The sequence below is a fragment of the Herpailurus yagouaroundi genome, unplaced genomic scaffold, assembly GCF_014898765.1.
Source record: "Herpailurus yagouaroundi ecotype Mexico unplaced genomic scaffold, PumYag 183, whole genome shotgun sequence".
Classification (NCBI taxonomy): Eukaryota; Metazoa; Chordata; class Mammalia; order Carnivora; family Felidae; genus Herpailurus; species Herpailurus yagouaroundi.
In genome coordinates this window covers 13,038,807-13,059,674 of record NW_024412414.1, presented here as the reverse complement: position 1 = coordinate 13,059,674, position 20,868 = coordinate 13,038,807, and the positions used below count along the sequence as shown (strand labels likewise).

The 20,868-nt window shown below is 37.6% G+C and overlaps 1 protein-coding gene and 1 pseudogene across 1 annotated transcript in view; one reads left to right on the top strand and one right to left on the bottom strand.

The window, feature by feature from the left end:
• Positions 1–20,868, top strand: part of CNTN6 (contactin 6) — a 288,197-nt gene that overhangs the window by 27,916 nt on the left and 239,413 nt on the right.
• Positions 347–17,823, bottom strand: LOC121041371 (40S ribosomal protein SA-like; annotated as a pseudogene).

Here is a 20,868-nt window from a genome sequence, read left to right as displayed (position 1 = left end):
TTCTCTCCAGAATATGCTTTTCATCAACTTTATTGAGGTATAATTCACATACAATGTACATACATATTTTAAATTTGAGTTTGAAAAATGTATATGCCCCTGTAACTATCTGCCTGCATCAGGATATTGATTATTTCTATCATGGACCAAAGTTCTTTCTTGATTTTTTTTTTCCAGAATTAATTCTACCACATCTCATACCCAAAACCACTTATCAGACTTTGATTACTGTAGATTAGTTTTGTTTGTTTTGTTTTGTTTTGTTTTGTTTTGTTTTCGGACTCTAGAGCTTTGTATAGTATGGTACTCTTTTATGCTTGACATTTAGCTCAGCATATTTTTTTTTTCAACTTTCGGAAACGATTTCCATTTGATTTGCCTTTGCTCTTTGTGGAAAAGCAGTGCAAGACCAGTCAGTGGTTGTTCCTACCCATTCGGTGGCCTGAGCAGTGGGAGCTGTGGGTCATTCTTCAGTGTGGAACTGCTGAATAGGCACAGAGGGCATATGCACGCCTTCAGACCAGTCTGGGGCTTTAGGTTGAGCAGCAATGAACTTGGGAACTAGAGCAGTCCCTTTTCCCTGAAATCCCTGCTTGGTCACAGCCTTATCAGCACAGTCTGCTTTTCCTTTTCCATCTCTTCTGGATTTCTGTAGAAGTCGAGATCAGACAGGACCTCCCATGGGTGTTCACGGGAAATGGTGCCACACTTGTGCAGAACTTCACGGGCCACCATCCACCACATCAGACACACTGAGTGAGCTCCCTTGTTGTTGCAAGGGATGGCAGTGTCCACATAGCCCAAAGGAAAAATCTGTGTTATGCAGAGAAATTTTAGGCAGATTAACATAAGAGAGGCTGGTGGTCAGCCCTAGGATCAGTAACCACCAGAAGTCTCGGCTCCCAGAAGGCTGCCTACAACTGGTTAGTAAAGGCTCCAGGAGTGAAGCAGCCAGCAACAGGTAAGCTCCAGTGGCAGCAGCTCACTCCAGCACAGCTAGCTGGCCACTATTCCTGGATGATGTGATGCTGACATCAGCCAGGTTTTCAATGGCAACAGTGGCCTGAGCTGCCAGCAGAAGCTTCTCCCGGGTTCTCTTCAGATTTATGATGTACATACCATCACATTTACTTTCGTAGATGTACTGTTCCATTTGGAAGTCAAGGTTGGTGCCACCTAAGTGGATTCCTGCTGCAAGGAATTTGAGGACATTGTCTTCCTTCACTTGCAGGACATCAAGGGCACCAGACACTATGAAAGTATCCCTTTAAACTACAATAGGAACTCAGAGCAACACCATATGGACCCCTTTCTGCGTAGTGTGGAAAAAGCTTAGCATAATATTTTTGAGATTCCTTTAAGTAATTGCCTGTATTACTATCTTTGTTCCTTTTTATTGCTCAGCAGTATTTCATTATGTGAATATACTATTAGTTGTTTACCCTTTCACCTACTGATAGATATCTGGGTTGCTTCCAGTTTAGAGCTACTATGAATAAAGTTGCTATTAACCTTTTTGAGAAATTATTTCAGTAGATAAATATTTTCATTTGCCTTTGATAATATCTAAGACTGTAATTAAAGGATTATATGCATTTTTAACTTAAGAAACATTTTCCAAAGTAGTTTTTACAATTTCCATTTCTATCAGCAATGTATGAAAATCCCCACTGCTACAAAAGACGCCATTAGAATTTTGATAAGTATTGCTTTGAATCCGTAGATCACATTAAGTAGTTGACATTGACAAATTAACAATATTAAGTTTTCCCATCCATGAACATGGGAATTTTTTTATTTAGGTTTTCTTTAATATATTTTGGCAGTTTTTTTTAGTTCTCTGTGTACAAGTCTTGTGCCTATTTGGTTACATTTATTCACGGGTATTTTCTTCTTTTGAATGATGTTGTAAATGGAATAGTTTTCTTAATTTACATCTTAGATTGTTCATTGGTGCATAGGACACTAAATATTTTTTATGTATCGATCTTGTACCCTGAAACTTGGCTGAATTTGTTTATTAGCTTTTTTGAAGATTTTTTGGGATTTTCTTTGTTTAACTTTTAAAATATTTATTGTTTCAAGTTTTTATTTAAATTTCAGTTAGTTAACATATAAAGTAATATTGATTTCAGAAATAGAATTGAGTGATTCATCACTTAAATTTGACACTCAGTGCTCATCACAAGTGCTTTCCTTAATGCCTATCCCTTTTAGCCCATCCCCTGCTTACCTGCCCTCGAACAACCCTCATTTTGTTCTCTCTAGTTAAGAGCCTTTTATGGTTTGCTTCCCTCTCTCCTTTTCTCCCTTTTGCCCGTGTTCATCTGTTTTGTTTCTTAATATAAGATCATGCCATCTGCAAAAGGGATGGTTTTGTTTTTCTCCTGGATTTGTTTCTTTTGTTTTCTTACCTAAAGAACTTTCCAGTACAATATTGAATAGCAATTGTGAAGGAAGACATGCATGTCTTATTTCTGATCCTGTTGGAACATTTTCAGTCTTTCACTATTAAGTATAATATTAGCTGTAGGTTTTTCTTAAATTCTTTTTATCATCTTGAGAAAATTAAAAAGAAAAATTCCTAATTTTCTGAATGTTTTTATCATGAATGGGTGTTAGATTTTGTCATATCCTTTTAAAAAATGTTTATTTATTTTGAGAGAGAGAGAGAGAGAGAGAGAAAGAAAGAGGGAATCCCAAGCAGGCTCTGCACTGTCAGTGCATAGCTAGGCATGGGGCTTGATCCCAGGAACTGTGAGATCATGACCTGATCTGAAATCAAGAGCCATGTGCTTTATCAGCTGAGCCACCCAGACACCCCTTGTCAAATCCTTTTTCATGCACCAATTAAAATAATCATGGTTTTTATTCTTTAAGTCTCTGTGGTGTATTTCACTGATTTTCTTATGTTGAACCATCTTTGCATTCCTGGGATAAATTTCAGTTGATCATGTTGTATAATCCTCTTAATGTGCTTTTGGACCAGTGGTGATTTTGTCCCTTAGATTTGGCAATGTCAAGATATTGATTATGATAACTGGAGAAATGTGCTTCTGGCCTCTGGTGTGTGGATGCCAGAGTGTTGCTACACAGTCTAAAATGGGCAGGACAGTTCTTTTTCCTCCACACAACTCTGGATTAGCCATAACAAGTTATCATCATTTTTCAGGTCGATAAACTCTTAATTATGACAATGCTGCTAGCCTTCCTCCAGTGAGTACGGCCATTCTCTTTCTAGGTTGTTACATGATCTTCATCTCTTCTGTTGCCTCAAAACATCTCACCCTTCTCCTACCCTCTTCTTTCATGCTCTAGCCATAGTGAACCTCACTTAGTTTGTTCTATCAGCCAAGGTATCTTTTACTTTCATCTTCTACACATATATTTCCCTCTGATCAGAACATTATTCTCCTTCTCACTCCCCAACACCATCACTAGGTTTCCCTTCCGCTCATTCTTCACATCTCAGTTACTTCCTCCAGGATGTTTTTCTGATTCCCCTTAGATGAAGAAAGGTACTTTCACAGCATTTTTACCAAATACCAGCCCTGTTTATGTCACTGCATTTGTCAGAGTTTATTAAAATGACATGTAAATTTCTTTAAAGTCTTGGAGAATCATACCCAATACTGTTTGCTGTGGGGTTTTTTTGTTTTCTTTTGTTGTGGTGTGTGTGTGTGTGTGTGTGTGTGTGTGTGTGTGTGTGTGTGTGTTACAAGAATAAATGAATGAGGGGCCATGGATGGCTCAGTTAGGTAAGCATCTGACTTCAGCTCAGGTCATGATCTCATGATTTGTGAGTTTGAGCCCCACATCTGGTGAGCATGAGCCTTGCTTTGGGTCAACATGAGCCCCACTTTGGGTGAGCCCTGCTTCTGTCTCTCTTCCTGTCTCTGTCTCTCTGGCCCTCACTCTCTCTGTCTCTCAATAAGCAAACAAACAAACAAACAAACAAATAATCCCAAATTCATTTTCCTTTACCTGCAACATTAGGAAAGATGGGAATTAAGAAATGTAAGTTAGTGTTTTAAGTGTGTAACACCTCAGATGTGTCTCTAAAATATAAATAACCAATTAAAATATTTTAATTTTAGTTATGTAAATTTTTGCTACTCTGCCTCACCCATAATTAGTTATTAATATATCTGATTTTTTTAAATTATCAAATGGTTGATCCAGTGTGTATTCAAAGATTGAGACACAGACCCAGAGTTTCAGAGTACTAATATTTAGAACTGGCTCTTGAATAAATTATCACATATATAAGCAAAGTTTGAAAATGGAATTTGGGATACAAGGAAGTAGCTCATGTCAGCCTCTTAAATCAATAGGCATGCAATATGGCTTTCTAGGAAATTTCTGATTTCCCAGGCAGTGTCCAATTTCTGGAGAGAGAAACAAAATGTAATCTGCACACAGTCAAATGCCAGGGGCGATGTGAGTATTGTGCAAGTTCAAGCCAGGTCAGAATACAAATGACTACTAACCAGCCGTCCAGCTTGTAAAATGATATAAGAACTCATTCTCACTTATTGCCCTTTACAAATATTAAAAAATAAGTCATAGTGTCAGCACGATGCATCAAGTTCCAGTGTTGCTCTAAGGACCAGAAGTGTTTCAAGTAGGAGTTGAATGTGATGTGAATTTCTGTAAATCAAAGGCTACTTTTTCACTTAATCTAATCAAAGTGCTGAAAATATATCCTAATGGTTACTTGACCAGTCCCAACACCCTCACATAGTGTCATCTTAGGAGAAAGATTTAAGACAGAAGCCAACACCATGTTATTATGGTGTGCTACGTGTGTTCTGCCTTTTGGGGATTGTATTTTTCATTTAGTTTGCTTCTGTGTTTCTTAGCATTTTTCAAAATTCTAAGTTTCGTTATACCATTAGCTACATACCAAAAACTCTAGAATTATAGGAGTTTGCCAAGATCTAACAATCTTCTAAATGCATATTATGTTCCTCAGAGTATTTTTGTCTTCCTGTACATTTGTCCAAATATTTAAATTGAGAACTGTTTGGAGAAGGTTCAGATTTTATTAACTTATTTTGCTTACAGACATTCTGAGCCTCCATTTCCTGTTCTGCAATGTAAAGAACTGAAAAGAAAGTTAATCAGTACTTGATACATTAAAAAAAGTATACATGGATATGAGTATGTACTGACTATAGATGCTTATTAAAATAATTCTCATAATTCTGGTTAAGGTAAATCTGGTCTTTAGGCTCATTCCTCACCTTCGTCTTCGCATACAGTAAGAATATTTTAGCAGTATATTTAGGTGGAAGGATTTTCAGAGATTTGATCTTCCCTAATCAGCTTATTTAAAAGAGAGCAATGACTCCCCACCTCGTTATACCCCAGGTCACTGTCTTATTATTCCACTTACTTCCATTTTTTAATGTTTATTTATTTATCTTGAAGAGAGAGAGGACAAACAGGGGAGGGGCAGAGAAAGAAGGAGAGAGAAAATCCCACGCAGGCTCTGTGCATCAGCACAGACCCTAACGTGGGCATCAGTCTCACAAACTGTGAAATCATGATCTGAACTGAACTCAAGAGTCAGATGCTTAACCCAGCTGAGCCACCCAGATGCCCCCATTTACTGCCTTCTTATTACTTAATGCAATCTTTATTTATTGTGATTCTGGCTATTTTCTTTTCGTCTCTGCTAGCACCGTCTTTAGATTAACAGCTCCAAGAGGGCAGGGGCCATGTTTGCCTTGTTTATTTATTTATTTTTTTTTAATCACTAACATAAAGAGCACTTAGCAGGTCATCAATCAATATTTGTTAAATTAGTTTTTTTGGTTGCAGATATCACATTTTAGGCACTTAAAATAATGCCCTGGGTAAAGCCAAAAAAAAAAAAAAATGAAAAAAGCTTTCACAAAGATTGTATAACCTTTACATTTAGTGGTTCTTCTTGTGTGTCTTCCACATGCCTCCTCCTGCTAACACCAGCTAGGAACTTCCCACACGACCAAAGGAAGGATAGAAGGAAAGCCATTTGGAGAAAGTACTTTTCTCATTAGTCCTGAATCCTCTTATCTCCTAATAGTCTGATAGGTTGTCAACACAACACTGGTGGCTTAACCATTCTAAATGCTGTATGTATTTGTATCTATATATCTATGTATATATACAATAATATAGGCTATATACAGTATAGAAATATGTAATATATAATCAATATATAGCTGTTATAATAATATTTTATATATGCTATATGAATTATATGAGTAGATATATTTCCTATGTTTTATATGTACCATATATATTTTATACATACTTTTGTAAAAGTACTTATTTATTTATTTGCACATATAATAGAAAAGTTAAAAATGCCTGTTTTCCTCGACTAAGAGATGTGGAAACATGGTTGCCTAAAAGACATACCCTAGGGGCCCCTGGGTGGCTCAGTTACTTAAGTGTCCCACTCTTGGTTTCAGCTCAGGTCATGGTCTCATGGTTCGTGAGTTTGAGCACCACGTCTGGGTCTGCACTGATGGTGAGGAGCCTACTTGGGATCTTCTCTCTCCCTCTCTCTTCCCCTCTCCTGCTCAAGCACTGTCTCTCAAAATAAATAAATAAACTTAAAAAAAAAATAAAGGACGTACCCTAGCACAGTTTGATAATAATTATACAAGCACAAAAACACAATTTATCTGTCAATTATAATAAATAATTTATTAATTAAATGGGAACTTCATAGAAATGTTTCTTATTATGTACCAATAATATTATTATATAAGGATACAAGAAAGAAAACTCCATAAGATTGATACTTTGTATGTCATAAGCCAAATCTATTTTCAGTTATAGAAAATCTTTGAGTTCTAAACATTTCAAGTCAAATGTATCTGTATTGATATCTACTGTCAGAAATATATGTAAGCCTATAGACCTGTCTGATTATTTTCTTATAATCGTAAGATTCAACTAGAGCCAATTATTAGATTAGGCTGACACAACCAGGGGAAATTTGTGAAGCCAATAGATTAGTTTCATGTCTTGTATACGAAAGGAATACAATGATTTTTTTTTTTTACTTTTTAATCTGTTTCTTTGATATAAAGTATTCTCAGCATTAAATGTATTTTTTTTGTTGAATTCCTGCCCACTGGGTAAGACAACTTAACTTATAAAGAGAAGATCTTTTCTGTTTTCCCAGAATTTTTTAAGGCCTTCCATTAAGCTGAAGCAATTGTTGAACTGATATTTTTAGTATATGAAACTTCAATATTTGATATAGCCATTCAATTTATGTGAATATACATATAACATATATTGTTCAAGAAAAAAAAATTGAGAGTGGTAGCAAAGGCTATTTATTTTTTAAATTGAGTGAGTAACCACTCCTGGGCCTAGCGGTTCAAAAGTTTTACAGCAGGGAAGCACTGTCTACAAGAAACATTCTAAATTAAGTATGTGCTAGTAAGACTTATGTAATTGCCTTTCCTCTAGCTAGTGTTAGATTTTACCTTGAAACGGTTTAATGAATTTATTATTGGTTGAATTATAGAGATACAGTCAATATCTGCATCAATTACCTCATCATTTTGAAATTGCTATCTTTCTTTCTCTCACATCAGAATATTTTTTCATACCACAGCTGCCAACATTACTTAGGCACCATAACTTTGTGTTTTTGATATTCTGTTACATAATGCTTACTTTGTTACACTCATGCCCACATGATGATACCTGGAAGTGAACAGGAGGACCTGTGTGGCTAAGATACTGAGTGGGCCCACCCACCTTGTGATCCTCCATTAACCTAGGGCCAACTATCATGATCCTTGTCATCAGGTCAACTTCTCTAATTCAATCTATTCAATTTCCTCCCTGCTCCATGATTTATCAGGTAAACAACTGGCATGCAAACAAGCAAAGTATGTTCTCAAAGACACACAGAAAATTAGAGATAGTACCTATGGCAAAACTTAGGTATATATATATAAGTGATTGTCCTATAGAAGCCTCAAGGATGGAATCACTGAGTTTAAAAGTAAGGAATTCAGCTATGCTGGTTTGGAGAAGATAAAGTCACTAGCTACTGACCTATTTTTTTTTCCTGTTGAATGTTAACAGCTTTCTATAGATATACACACTATTACACAGCAATATTGTGGGAGCTGTTTGTTTCTGAAGTTTTTGATCAAATGATATCTTTAGAACTTCTGATTGTCCCTTTAGCAACCCAATGTATTCAAATTATAAATTGAAAGATATTGGACTTCTAATAATTCAAGCTTTCTGTGTACTATTAAGTTCTATGAAGCCATTTTGGATAGGTAGGTTTTTTTTTTCATTTCTTATCTAATCTTCGTTTCAATATTGGAACAACTAGGTATATGCCTTCTTTTATTTGTATGGTTTCTCTCATATTTATGTAAATGGATATAAGTGAAAAATGAGTAAAAATACATTCTAGGAAGGATATTAGAATGCTAACATAGCTAATGCCATTCTTGGAAATCATTTAGGGAAAAATGGATTCATTTGAAAAGGAGAATTATAAAATATTATCAGTCTTAAAGGACCCGAAGGGTGCTATTATAGAACTGTGACTCTGGAGAACATATACTGAACAGTACAAGTGCCAAAGACTTCAGCATGTGCTTTTAAAATTATTTGCGTATTAAGGGCCACTTAGAGGTCTCACTTCTCCCCATTTTCCTGGGATGGTCCTGATTATAGAACTCAACATATTGCATCTCAGGAAACACTCCATTCACACGCAACTCAAGAAATTTGGTCCTGTTGGTCTGACCAAAAGTTCCGAGTGAAATAGTGCCTATGGATGCATTGTCTTTGTGCATGTAGGCACAAGTTAGAAGATTGGGGCTGATTTTTGACTTCACCGTTCCCTAGTTTTGTGACATAAAGCAAGTCACGTTATTTTTCACTCTCATCTCTTAGGGTTTTTTTTTTCCCCCTAAAATATAAATAATACCTTTCTCACATGTATTTGTGAATTTTAAGTAAACATGAATGTGAAATGCATTCTAATATTCAAAGTGCTATACAGATAAGTTTGTCTTAACTCCAACAAGTTTGCAGAATCAGTGTTGGTACATGTAACACTTTCTACATGAGAACTGCTGGAGGCATCTATGCTATAACTTGAATGTTAAGGGTACATGAATTGGTTTTAGATATGAGTTTCTGTGCATTTATCAGTAGTTATTGATTGAAAATCCCAGGTCATGCTTTTGGAAATTCTTAATATTAGGCACTGTTCATTTGTATAAAATATCTTGTCTTCTTTTTTAACTTTTCATCATTACCCTTGTTAATTACTAAATCCTTTTGAATATATGCATACATATATGTCTAGGTAGACATAGATATATTTCCTTAATATTTGAGTTTGAAAATTGGTTTGAAAGGCCAAATCTTAATATTTAGTGTGATTTATCTTTTAAAAGTCCTGTCTTCTCTATCTTCTCTTTACTTAATGAAAAAGCCAATTGCAAAAGAAGAAGATTGATTAATAGCAATAACCTTGATATTCTCGTAATAAAAATCCTTTTTGAAGTCTAGTCTTTATAAAAAGGTGCTGACTGTGTTGTAAGGTTAATATCTAATCCTATGTCTAATAGATGGCAAAGATTTAATAATTGTAGCAGATGCTGTCCATTTGTTGAATGAATCTCCCACCCCAGTATCCACCCCCACAATGCACCAGTACAACCCTGAAGAGAAGCTACTACTGTGGAAACCTAACTATCTCTGACTATTTTCTCACGTGGGAAACATGCTTTCCTCCATGCAAGACAAAGTAGAATTGCCTGAGAGTTAATGCTTCCAGAAGCAACACTCAATCAATAATGGATGGGGAAACTATAAATAAATACCCATCTTCTATGCCCCTCAGTTGGGATAACTGCACTTTGTTTTGTACCCAGTGTTTCCCGGAAAGACTGAGGTTCAGTTGAGCACACTGATAACAGGCCTGATAACAAACGTTTATCTTCATCCTCTGTCTGAATAATCACTTCCCATCTGGTGTTTCTCGGGATTGCCTCCCAACTCAACTTCTTGAATTCATCTCCTTAATTCACAGTCTTTGGGGGGAACTCAAAAGAAGAAAATAATGTCTGATAAAGAAATTAATCCACCTGCATGAAAAGATACACACATATACAGGTAAGGCTCTACCTCTGTGCCAACATACAACTCGTCATCTTACTCTAAGTTGGTTTATAACAACCGTGACAAGTGGAATTCAATTTAGATTTGGGGAGAGTAAGTCCTTTCTTTGTTAAGGTGGAACTTCTTTTTTTGCTTTGTCTCTAGAGATTCTTTGAATATAAATAATAAGTGGAAGTCATAGAATATAAAGAACAGCAAAGGAACTGAGAACTGTTGTTTTGTTTTGTTTTGTTTTTGTTTTTGTTTTTGTTTTTCTCATCTGAGAGACTGACCCATTAACATAAGAAGCAGACCCTGGAGATGTTCCATAAAACCAAGTTCTGCTCAAGCCTGCTCTGATATCTCTTGTGTGATAAAAGTTATTGACACTTAGCAAGAGTTGATGTCTTGGTATTCTACCTGCAAGTGGTAGGTCTGCTGGGGAGATGGAGGACTGATATGTATCCTAGAAATTCAACACTTGAACTCAGAAGTAGGTGAACTGTGAATTATGGGCTACTGGTCACATAAAGCCTGCTGGTCATGTCTCATAGTCTGTTCTGCCCTGGGATATGTGGTACATCCACAAAAGGAGTTTCTTGTTAATGCTGGTGGGAGCTGTGTGCAAGCTTCCACATGAACAGTTAGTCTTTCAGAGTCTAATCAAAGGCTACTTAGGGGGTTTTTCTCCTTGAGTTAATGGGAGTATGAGTGTTCATTGAAGGGAAATTAGGCCCAGAAGACAGGGAAGCAAATTAAACCTTTATTTTGATTTGAATTGGGAGTGAATAAAGTGTTCACTGCTCACTAAACTCAAGTGAAGTTAACATGTGAGAATGAATGGAGACATATTTCTCTGTGTGGGAAGGAAGACCTCAGGGCACTTTGTACCCACGAATCTCCCGGGGCAGAGCTGAGATGGAGGTAGCCATTCGTCATCCTCTGAGGGTGATGGGGATTTTCAGTAAATGCTGTATCAATGTAGTTAAATCTTCCCAGAACCAATAAAAATGCCCTTGCCTTTTCTACCCTCTATTACAAGTAATTGCTATTCATCTACTTATGGATATCTTGGAAGTAGTCACAGAGTACTCAGAGTGCCTGGGGGATGAAAAGTTTGAAGGAAAAATGTAGCTGTATATCATTGGCATTCATGAGAATATTCACATTAGATGTTTGAAAGGCAGGTCCCCAGGAGGCAATAGAGAAATCAGGAACAATATTGTGCCAAAAATACTACTCTGGCCAGGACATCAGGGAGTTTATATCAGGTAGAGTGAAGGAAGGCAATTTGGAAAGAAAAGATATACGTGCTTTTCTGTATACACTTAGTTTATTTATATATGTACATCCACTGAAAAACTAGTGTATTCTGGGAATTGACAATCAGATTGGGCCTGAAACTTGTGAAATATGCAGCTGTGCTTGTAGGTCTTTGAGGCTGAAACCTCTGAATAACATCTTGCATCATGATCAATACATTTTCAAATTTTTAAAATCTGCTGGCAACCAGTAGGCCAAAAATGTCTTGTGCCTGGGTACCATTTGGTATTTGGGAGGGCAGGTTTAAGCTACTGGAGATCCAGATGCAGAATCTGAAGGTGTTGCCTTTGCCTAGAAGTTATGCACTTCTTCTGGAGATGTAGAGAGTGACTTGTCCCATTGATGCCACACCAGACACATGGGTACAAAAGATGTGAAGAGGTGCATGGGTGATATCATTCTTGCCTTGAGTCACTGTAGTGCAAAAAGAGTTCTTGCTTCTCTTATTTTCTCATTCTCCACAGTTCAGTCTCTTGAAGGCAGGTCGTCCAGGTTAAGCGTACTTACTTCTCTTCATCCCCTTTATTTAAAAGGTCTAGTGTATCACCCTTCAAGGAGATTGTACTAAATTCCATCAAGATAACAAAGAGAACAGTGACACTCAAAATTATTGCTTGTGGATGGCTTTTCCCATAACACCCTGAAATACATTTAAGTCACTCAAAAGTACCAACAAATCACCCATTTACTCAGTGAATTATTGTAACTTAACCCCTCCTGTGTACAAGGGTGCGCACACACACACACACACACACACACACACATGCACACAAACACAACCCTGAAAAATAGATGATACAAAATATATCGTGAAAAAAGCAGCCATATTTAAATATTTTATCCATTCCTTCATTAAAGATAAATCCATTAGGAGTTGCAAGGAAAGCAAAAGCATTTCTTGATGAAAGTATAATACAAATCTTCATGGAATAAAGGTCATTGAATCTTGGCAGAATGCTAAAATAAGAGAATTCTTGGAAGATGGACCAACATAATCAAAGACAGGAGCATCCTTGAAAATGATATGATCTTTTTTTTTTTTTTTGTACTTAGTAATGATAATAATGATGACAATAATAATAGCAGCTATTATTTTTTTTTAATTTTTTTCAACGTTTATTTATTTTTGGGACAGAGAGAGACAGAGCATGAACGGGGGAGGGGCAGAGAGAGAGGGAGACACAGAATCGGAAATAGGCTCCAGGCTCTGAGCCATCAGCCCAGAGCCCGACGCGGGGCTCGAACTCACGGACCGCGAGATTGTGACCTGGCTGAAGTCGGACGCTTAACCGACTGCGCCACCCAGGCGCCCCAATAGCAGCTATTATTGATTGAGTCCTGACTTCATATGAGATAGTGTTCTAAGCAGTTTATATCAATTAACATATCCTCACCTTAAACCTGGAAAGATGCTATGATTATTATTATCCTCATTTTACTGATAAGGAAACTAAAGCACAAAAGCGTTAAATAACCTGTATGACGTCTTCTCCTTGTGAGAGACAGAGGCTGGACTCAAATTAGCAGCTTGGCTACAAAGAATGGACTCTTTCCTACCACTGTTATCTCTTGTAGAGTCCACAGAACCACTGAATCAATGACTATTTTTCTTCTCATTTCCCTTGAGACATGGATTGTCCTACAGAACCAATGTCATCTTGGAGAGCAACACTCTGCCCTTAGTCTCCTTAGCCCTTCCTTCCTTAGAACTTTTTCCCCAAACTACCTTTACATTCACCCTGCCTCCTATGCTAGAAGCCAATTTGTATTCTTTTCAGAGTAATTCCAAACACATATATCCAGATAGCTGAACCACAATCCTGTGCTTCCTGTGTACAATATGAAAAGGGCCCTTGTCTTGAAATCAAAAGATCTGGATACAGGGGCACCTGGGTGGCTCAGTCGGTTAAGCCTCTGACTCCTAATTTTGGCTCAGTCATAATCTCATGGTCTGTGAGATTGAACCCCTCATCAGGCTCTGCGCTGAGCCTGCTTGAGATTCTCTCTTTCCTCGCTCGGCCTCTCTCTTCTGCTCATGCGTGCTCTCTCTCTCTCTCTCTCTCTCTCTCTCAAAATAGTAAACATTAAAAAAAAGATCTGGGTACAAGCTCCAGCTCAGGTACATACTATCTATGTGCTTTTGACCTAACACTTGAAGTAGTGTTACATTATTTGGAAGTTTCTCTCCTAGTTATCTGTTGAATTGCCTGCTCTCCCATCTCGGTTTAGAATTCTGAGACCCAAAATGTCACCAAATTTACTGAAATTATATTGCTGATTACAGGAAGTGGTGGACTCTCTTTGAGCCCTTTGGATTCCTGGTCCTTCATTTTTTTCTGGGCCAGCCTACCCTTGGGAATGTTCTGCAGAGGGCACTTCTCCTTTCCTCTGAGTATGGTTTTCACATCATCTTTTTACTTCCTCCCACTGTTAACACCTCACAAGGCTCACCTAGGTCTGAATGCAAATTAGGATCACAGTGTTGTCTCAAATCACCCAAATTTGTAAGGTGCAAAATACAAACCAATGTTTTTAAAAGAGTATGGACACTCCTTCCTGTGTGGTTCTAGGAAAGCTCGTTAATCTTTCTAAGCCTCACTTTCTTTTTCCTGGTATATTTAAGAAATCAAAAGGAGACATTTTATTTGAGAAAGTACCTTTCACACTATAAATCAGTTAACAAAAGTAGGTACAATTTATAAAAACAGGAGTTTTAAATATGAGAAGGGAGATGCCTGGGTGGCTCAGTCAGTTAAGCATCCAATTTCAGCTCAGGTCATGATCTCATAGTTCATGAGTTTGAGCCCCATGTTGGACTCCATGCTGACAGCTCAGAGCCTGGAGTCTGCTTCAGATTCTGTGCCTCCCTCTCTCTCTGCCCCTCCCCTACTTGCCCTCAGTCTCTCCCTTTCTCAAAAATAAATAAACATATTTTTTTAAATAGTAGAAGACAGTTAAGTCTTCTTAGCAAGAGGGCAAGAAGCAGATGTGAAGTGGGGGGATTCTGTGATAATATCTTAACACCCTGCCCTTGGGAAAGTGTCTCATCAGGTCCACAGATACATTTATTTAGCTTTCAGGGGCTATCTCCAAAGGAGATAGAATGTGCCTAGGCCTGGGAATGAAGTCAGTCCCCCATGCCTCTTGCCACAGACTCTCCTCTCAGGGCCCATGTATTTAACAGGAATAACACACCTTCAACAAGAGATCCTGATCAGCATTTCTGTAACTCCAAAACACCAAGGAATGGGGTGTTTAAGAGACTGAGGTATAATGGCATTCCCTGTTCCAAAATGAATCATTTTTTTCTTCTTTCCTTTTTATTTTTATTATTTTCAAAATTCTAGCCACTCAATAGCAGAGGAATTTCCCAGACTTTTGCAATAACAATGTTGACAGGCAACTGCATTTTCCTCCTGAGGCGACTCCCATTTCCATGAGGTCAGGACTGCCAATGGGAGCACATATCAGGGGACAGGTTGATGGAAGAGAAGGCAAAAGGTCCAATTGTCCAGGGGCCGGGGACCATGAACCTTAGCCAAAAGGAACAGAATGGAATCAGTGTACATCCTGCTGTGAGTGTTCACTATTTTTTTTTACCCTTTCTCCCATAATGTATAGCCTTGGAAGAAAGTGTGTTCTTTCTCAGCAGAGAGCCTGTAACTGCATAGTCTTAATGTATTCATAATGATATGAATATATAGATTTTCTTTTCACAATTCTTTTCCAGGAAGGTCAGAAAATTCACACATCTAGGCATTAAAAAAAGAAGGTACACTATTAAATGTGGTCAGAAAATCACTGATTGGCATGAAAGGGGTTAGAATTCAGCCAATTTTCCTGATCAGTTATGCAGGAGAGAGACACTTTAGTAATTTAATCCCTTATGTATATCTTGGGCTTTCTCCAACTTAGATATTTCTTTCAAATCTTTTATTTAGTTGATCCCTACAAAAGTAGGAGCAGCCAGTAGGACAGATAACTACTGTCCCAATGTTTACCGTAAGCAACCTAAGAATAGAGGTTGCAAGACTTATATTATATCATTAGCTATTGGCAGAGGTGGGACTCAGAGACCTTAGCATTTCTGGTCCTGGGCTCTTTTGTCTGGATCAGGTTTTCCCCAAGTGTTTTTATGGAGCATTCACCCTAGAAAACGCACTGCAGAAAACAGGATCCCAAGATCATAGAAGTCAGAAATGCTACATTCTATACCTTTCTCTTCCAATGTTACGTTATACTTCCAAGTAGAAGAGACCCTGGAAAATCCTGCAGGAAAGCAATTTGTTTACCTCATTTAACCTAGTATTTTGCATATCTGACTGCATGCTGCTTTTTTTTTTTTTTTAATCCTGAAAAGCACACACTGTAAACCCTTGCCCAGCGCCATATAGCTTTATAACAGGTCAAATTATTCACACTGAAGGCGGAATCATCCATTTACAACTTTAATATGGAAAGGTCTTTCTTTTTTTAAATGCTAAGAAATTTGAACTGAATCTCCCAGAGCCAGCTTTGGGCAAAATTGTAAAGTCTATAAAATTGACCATTGTGGTAGAAAGCAACAGGCTATGGATATGAACAGATACTAGTCAGCTAAGGGACTTTTCTGCCACTGGGTGCACTTTGTCCAGTTCCCTACCCCTCCCAGCTCTAGTTCCCTCACCTGTATGATGAGAGCAGTCATGGTACCTACTTCATAGGATGCTGTGAAAATTAGGTGAGATACTGCACGTACAGTCCTTGGCATAGAGCCTGGGACCTGGTCCGTATTCAGAATAGACATATTACTGTTCTTCTTGTGCTCTGCCCTTTCAGTCAGCCCCCGGGTATCTCATTCTTGCTCCTCCTCCTTCTATTTTTCCATGCTGTCATACAAGCCAAACAGACTCTGCTTCCGGGTATCTTGTCCAGCTGGTATCAGGCAGAGATGGCAGAAACCAAGCAGGTGGTATGAAAGAGTGAGATGGACTCGGTGTTAGACAGTTGAGGTCCTCCAGACTAAGGCACACAGTAGAAAAGAGCCACACATTCCTGAGACTGGTTGTTGTGTTTTTTTTTTTTTTTAAACAACATTTATTTATTTTTGAGAGAGAGACAGAGCATGAGTGGGGGAGCATCAGAGAGAGAGGGAGACACAGAAGCTAAAACAGGCTCCAAGCTCTGAGCTGTCAGCACAGAGACCAACGCAGGGCTCGAACTCACAGACTGAGAGATAATGACCTGAGCTGAAGTTGGACGTTTAACCGACTGAGCCACCCAGGCACCCCCAAGACTGGTTGTCGTTGCTCATGCTTTTTTGTTGTGTAGTTATTTTTTGTTGTGTTGTTATTGTGTGGAAATATGGACTCAGTGATGCAAAATCTTTAGATATTTCAAGAGAAGTGCAGGGGCGCCTGTGTGGCTCAGTCAGTTGAGCATCCAGCTTCAGCTCAAGTCATGATCTTGCAGTTGGTGAGTTCAGGCCCCACATTATCAGGCTGTGTGCTGACACATCTGAGCCTGGAGCCTGCTTCGGATTCTGTGTCTCCATTTCTCTCTCTCTCTCTCTCTCTCTCTCTCTCTCTCTCTCTCAAAAATAAATAAAAACATTAGAAAAAGAGTTAAAGGTAAGCCCAAATGTTCATTTTTATATGGGTTTCCCAATGTTTAAACACTCTGCTATGAAAAATCCCACTTTTGGACCACTGCTTAATGACACCTGGTCCAGGGGATTTCTGGCTTCCTGCTTTTATATAGAATAAAACACCTACAAGTGTAGAAGGGCTTAAGAGGCCATCTAGTTTAACCTTCTTCTTGATGCAGAAGTGCCCTCTATAATATCCAGAAAAGTATATCATCTCATATACTCGTAATGATAAAGAACTTGGTATCTCAAGGAGAAACCATTTCACTTTTACTCTGTGTAGGAACAATTTCATGGAATACTCACATAAACCCCAAGCAGTAGATACTCCTCTCTCCATTACAATTATCGTGAAACTCAGGCTCAGAGAGGCCATTTTACTTCCTCTAAAGTCACAAAGCTATTAAACATCTGTAGGTTGTGTGATAGAAACCCAGGCTGCCTAGGTTTCACAGCCAGTATACTTAACCACCGGCTAAACAATTCTACTTGTTAAAATGCTCTGGGCTGATATTAAGCTGAAATTTGCTGCCCTGAAATGTCTACCCTTTGGTCACAGTTCTGCTCTCCTGAGACACAAATAATAAGTCTAATCCTTCTTCCACAAGACAGCCCTTCACATTTTTGAAGATGGCTCTCCTCTGCCAGCTAAATCGTCTCTTCTCCAGGCTAAACACACTCATTTCTTTCTCCTGACCCTCATAAGCTCCCAGGCACTTCATCATCCTCGCCCTGCTCCCCAGGAGGGAGTTTCAATCTGTCAAAATTCCTCTTAAACCATGATGTTTAGAAGAGAATACAGTCCCTCTATGTGGTTACATAAGTATAGGTTAAGACAGAAATAACACCTCCCTTGTTTTGACCACTATGCTTTTATTAATGCAGTCTTGGTTATATCTGATTTTTGGCCACTATGTAAAAAATAGGCAGGTCTTGAATGTTGGCCTAGAATCATCCCATGTGTGTGTGTTGTGTTCTTTTTTAACCATGGATTGATATAAAGTCACTTTCTACACCCTACTCCAGTTCTAAATAAGTAGATCAATTTTTTTAAACGTAAGTGTAAGATTTAATATGTATTTTTATTAAATACAATTTTGCTAGATTTAGATTATTTTTTGGCCTATACTTATGTGTTTGTTTTTTGTTTTTCTTTAATGTGAACAATGTAGCAAAGCATAAAACAATTTTAAAAAATTCATGTATTCTGACTAGTTTTCCTTGAGCATAGAAAGAAATGAAAGGGTTTCTGTTTTCTCTGCTGCTATAATACTGCTCCCCAGATAAGTCTATTGATATTTTCCCCAAAGACAAAACAACACAAAAATACTTCATACATATATATATGTTACATATATAATATATGTCAAATCATATATATCATCTTACAGTCACAAAGTTCAAAAAATACCTGGATTAACAGTAATGGAATAAATGCATATACTTTGTTCTTTGTAATCCAGATATTTCTGAAATTTATTATCTGATATGCTTGCTATCCCCATCAGCTCCTCTCTATGTCATTCTTAAGCCAGGGATTGGTAAACTGCAGCCTTGAACTAAACCCTATCCTTGATTGTTTTTTGGTAAATAAAGTTTTATTAGAACACAGACACTCCATTTGTTACTGTCTTGTCTCTGGCTGCTTTTATGCCACAGCAGTCCAGTTTAAATTGTGGTGACAAAGGCCAAATGATGTGCAAAACTCAAAGTATTTACTATCTGATCCTTTAAGGAAAAGTTTCCTGACTTCTGTTTTCGCGGTTGGTTAGCAGTCCATCCGTTCTATTATACTGAGAACTAAAACGGACATATTCCTATTCCTGTGTTAAATGATACTGAAAGAAAAAAAAATCATTTAGTTATTTGCTTCAGGAGATATTTTCTTCCTCAGGATAAAACTTACATTTCAAGACCCACATCAAGAGTCTCACCTCATGGTGCCCATCAATCTAAAGCTATTATTCCATAAACTGTGCCCAGTCCTACTCAGGTTCTCGTCTTGCAAGAACAATCTTAAAATCACTCAGCTCAGGCCATAAAATCTTATATATATCATCCATAACTTCCCCTTCCGAGGTAGTGCTAAGACTATGTCAAGTTATATTCTTTTCTGCAGTAAGTCTAATAAACTTAAGATTTGGCTGAACAAATATTTCTTGTCGCCCTTTTAGGAGTGGAGAGTGGACATTACAAATCCTCTAAACTAGTATCACCCATTCTGCATTATCTTATTCTGATTAATGTAAATACTGAGAACATTCCTATGAGGTATAGCTATCTGCATTTTGTATTTGGGAAAATGGGCTCATAGAAGCAGAAGATATACTTGGGTGGCAAGTCCCATGGCACAGATCAAGAGGGAAAAATAGTAAGGTGAACCCTCTGTCAGGCTTCTGCCCACAAGTCCCAGGTCTACTATAGATTATAAACTGAACTGGGATAAATATTTACATGTTCTAGGCCTCAGTGCCCTTCCCTATGAAAGCAAAGAACTGTGCCTATATTATCTATATATTTGCTTTAAATTCTGCAACCCATTGGATGAATGATTTTTTTCGCAGTTGGAAAATAAGTTTCTCCATACCAATTTCTTTCTTTTCTTTTCTTTTTTAATGTTTATTTATTTATTTTGAGAGAGAGGGCGGGGGGAAGAAAATCCCAAACATGCTCTATGCTGCCACCACAGAGCCTCATGTGGGGCTTGACCCCATGAACCATGAGATCATGACCTGAGCTGAAATCAAGAGTTGGCTACTCAGCCGACTGAGCCACCCAGGTACACCCATACTGATCTCGTTCGCAAGACTCCGCTACCTAAGCAGAGGCATATGGGATAAACTATAATGAAGACTGAGCTCTACAGCTTGGTTGCTCTAAGAAAAAAAAAACAATGTAGAAATTATTCTAACTATTTTCATAAGAAACATATTTGCATTTATTTCGTGCTGTTAACAACTTAACATGTAATCATGCCTCCTCTAAGAAAAGAAGTAATACTTCTTCTATGATTGCATTAAACACGATGTGTTATATCTTTCTACTAATCTATCATCTATTATGACTGCCTATTTTGAGAGCTGGCATAACAATTATCATAAGTGATAGCATTATATTCTGAAAACAAAGAATGTGATGGTACAATTTATCTTGCTACTTTGCCTGACTTAATGGCAGTTGGGGTTTCCTAGACAAAGCCAGATTTTTTCAGATCGTAAATATTTCATTTTTTAATTTATTATTGATTCAGTTTGATAGTAAATAACTCCATGAATGCTGAGGTTGGAAATCTATTGTAAAAATTGTTAAGCATCTTTTCTTCTGTCCATCCACAGAATTTTATCATGTTAAAATACAACAGTGGAGCTACCTGAAGAAAATGGATTTGGGATTTTTAATTTATCTGTTGCAGTTAATTAACTGGTCAATTAAAAACAAAAAGGCAATTAGTGCCGAGCACATTTGTTCTGATGATGAACATACAATCTGAAAATGGATCTTGATCTCTGCTACAAAATTCTTTAATGTCAAAGCAATGTTGTTGTAAGTAGAGGAAGAATAAAACCCATTAGGACTAATGCACTTTCAACAATGGTTTCCATTCCTGCTAAAGCAACATAAGTAAGACACAATTAGAGACAGAAGTTGGCCAATATTTTAAGTAATATTTCTGCATGGGCCATTCTGTTTCCCTGTATTTAGAGCAATCACCAAGCCATTAGTAGTAGCAGTAGTTACATTTTTTTCCCTATCAAACTGAGAAAATCATT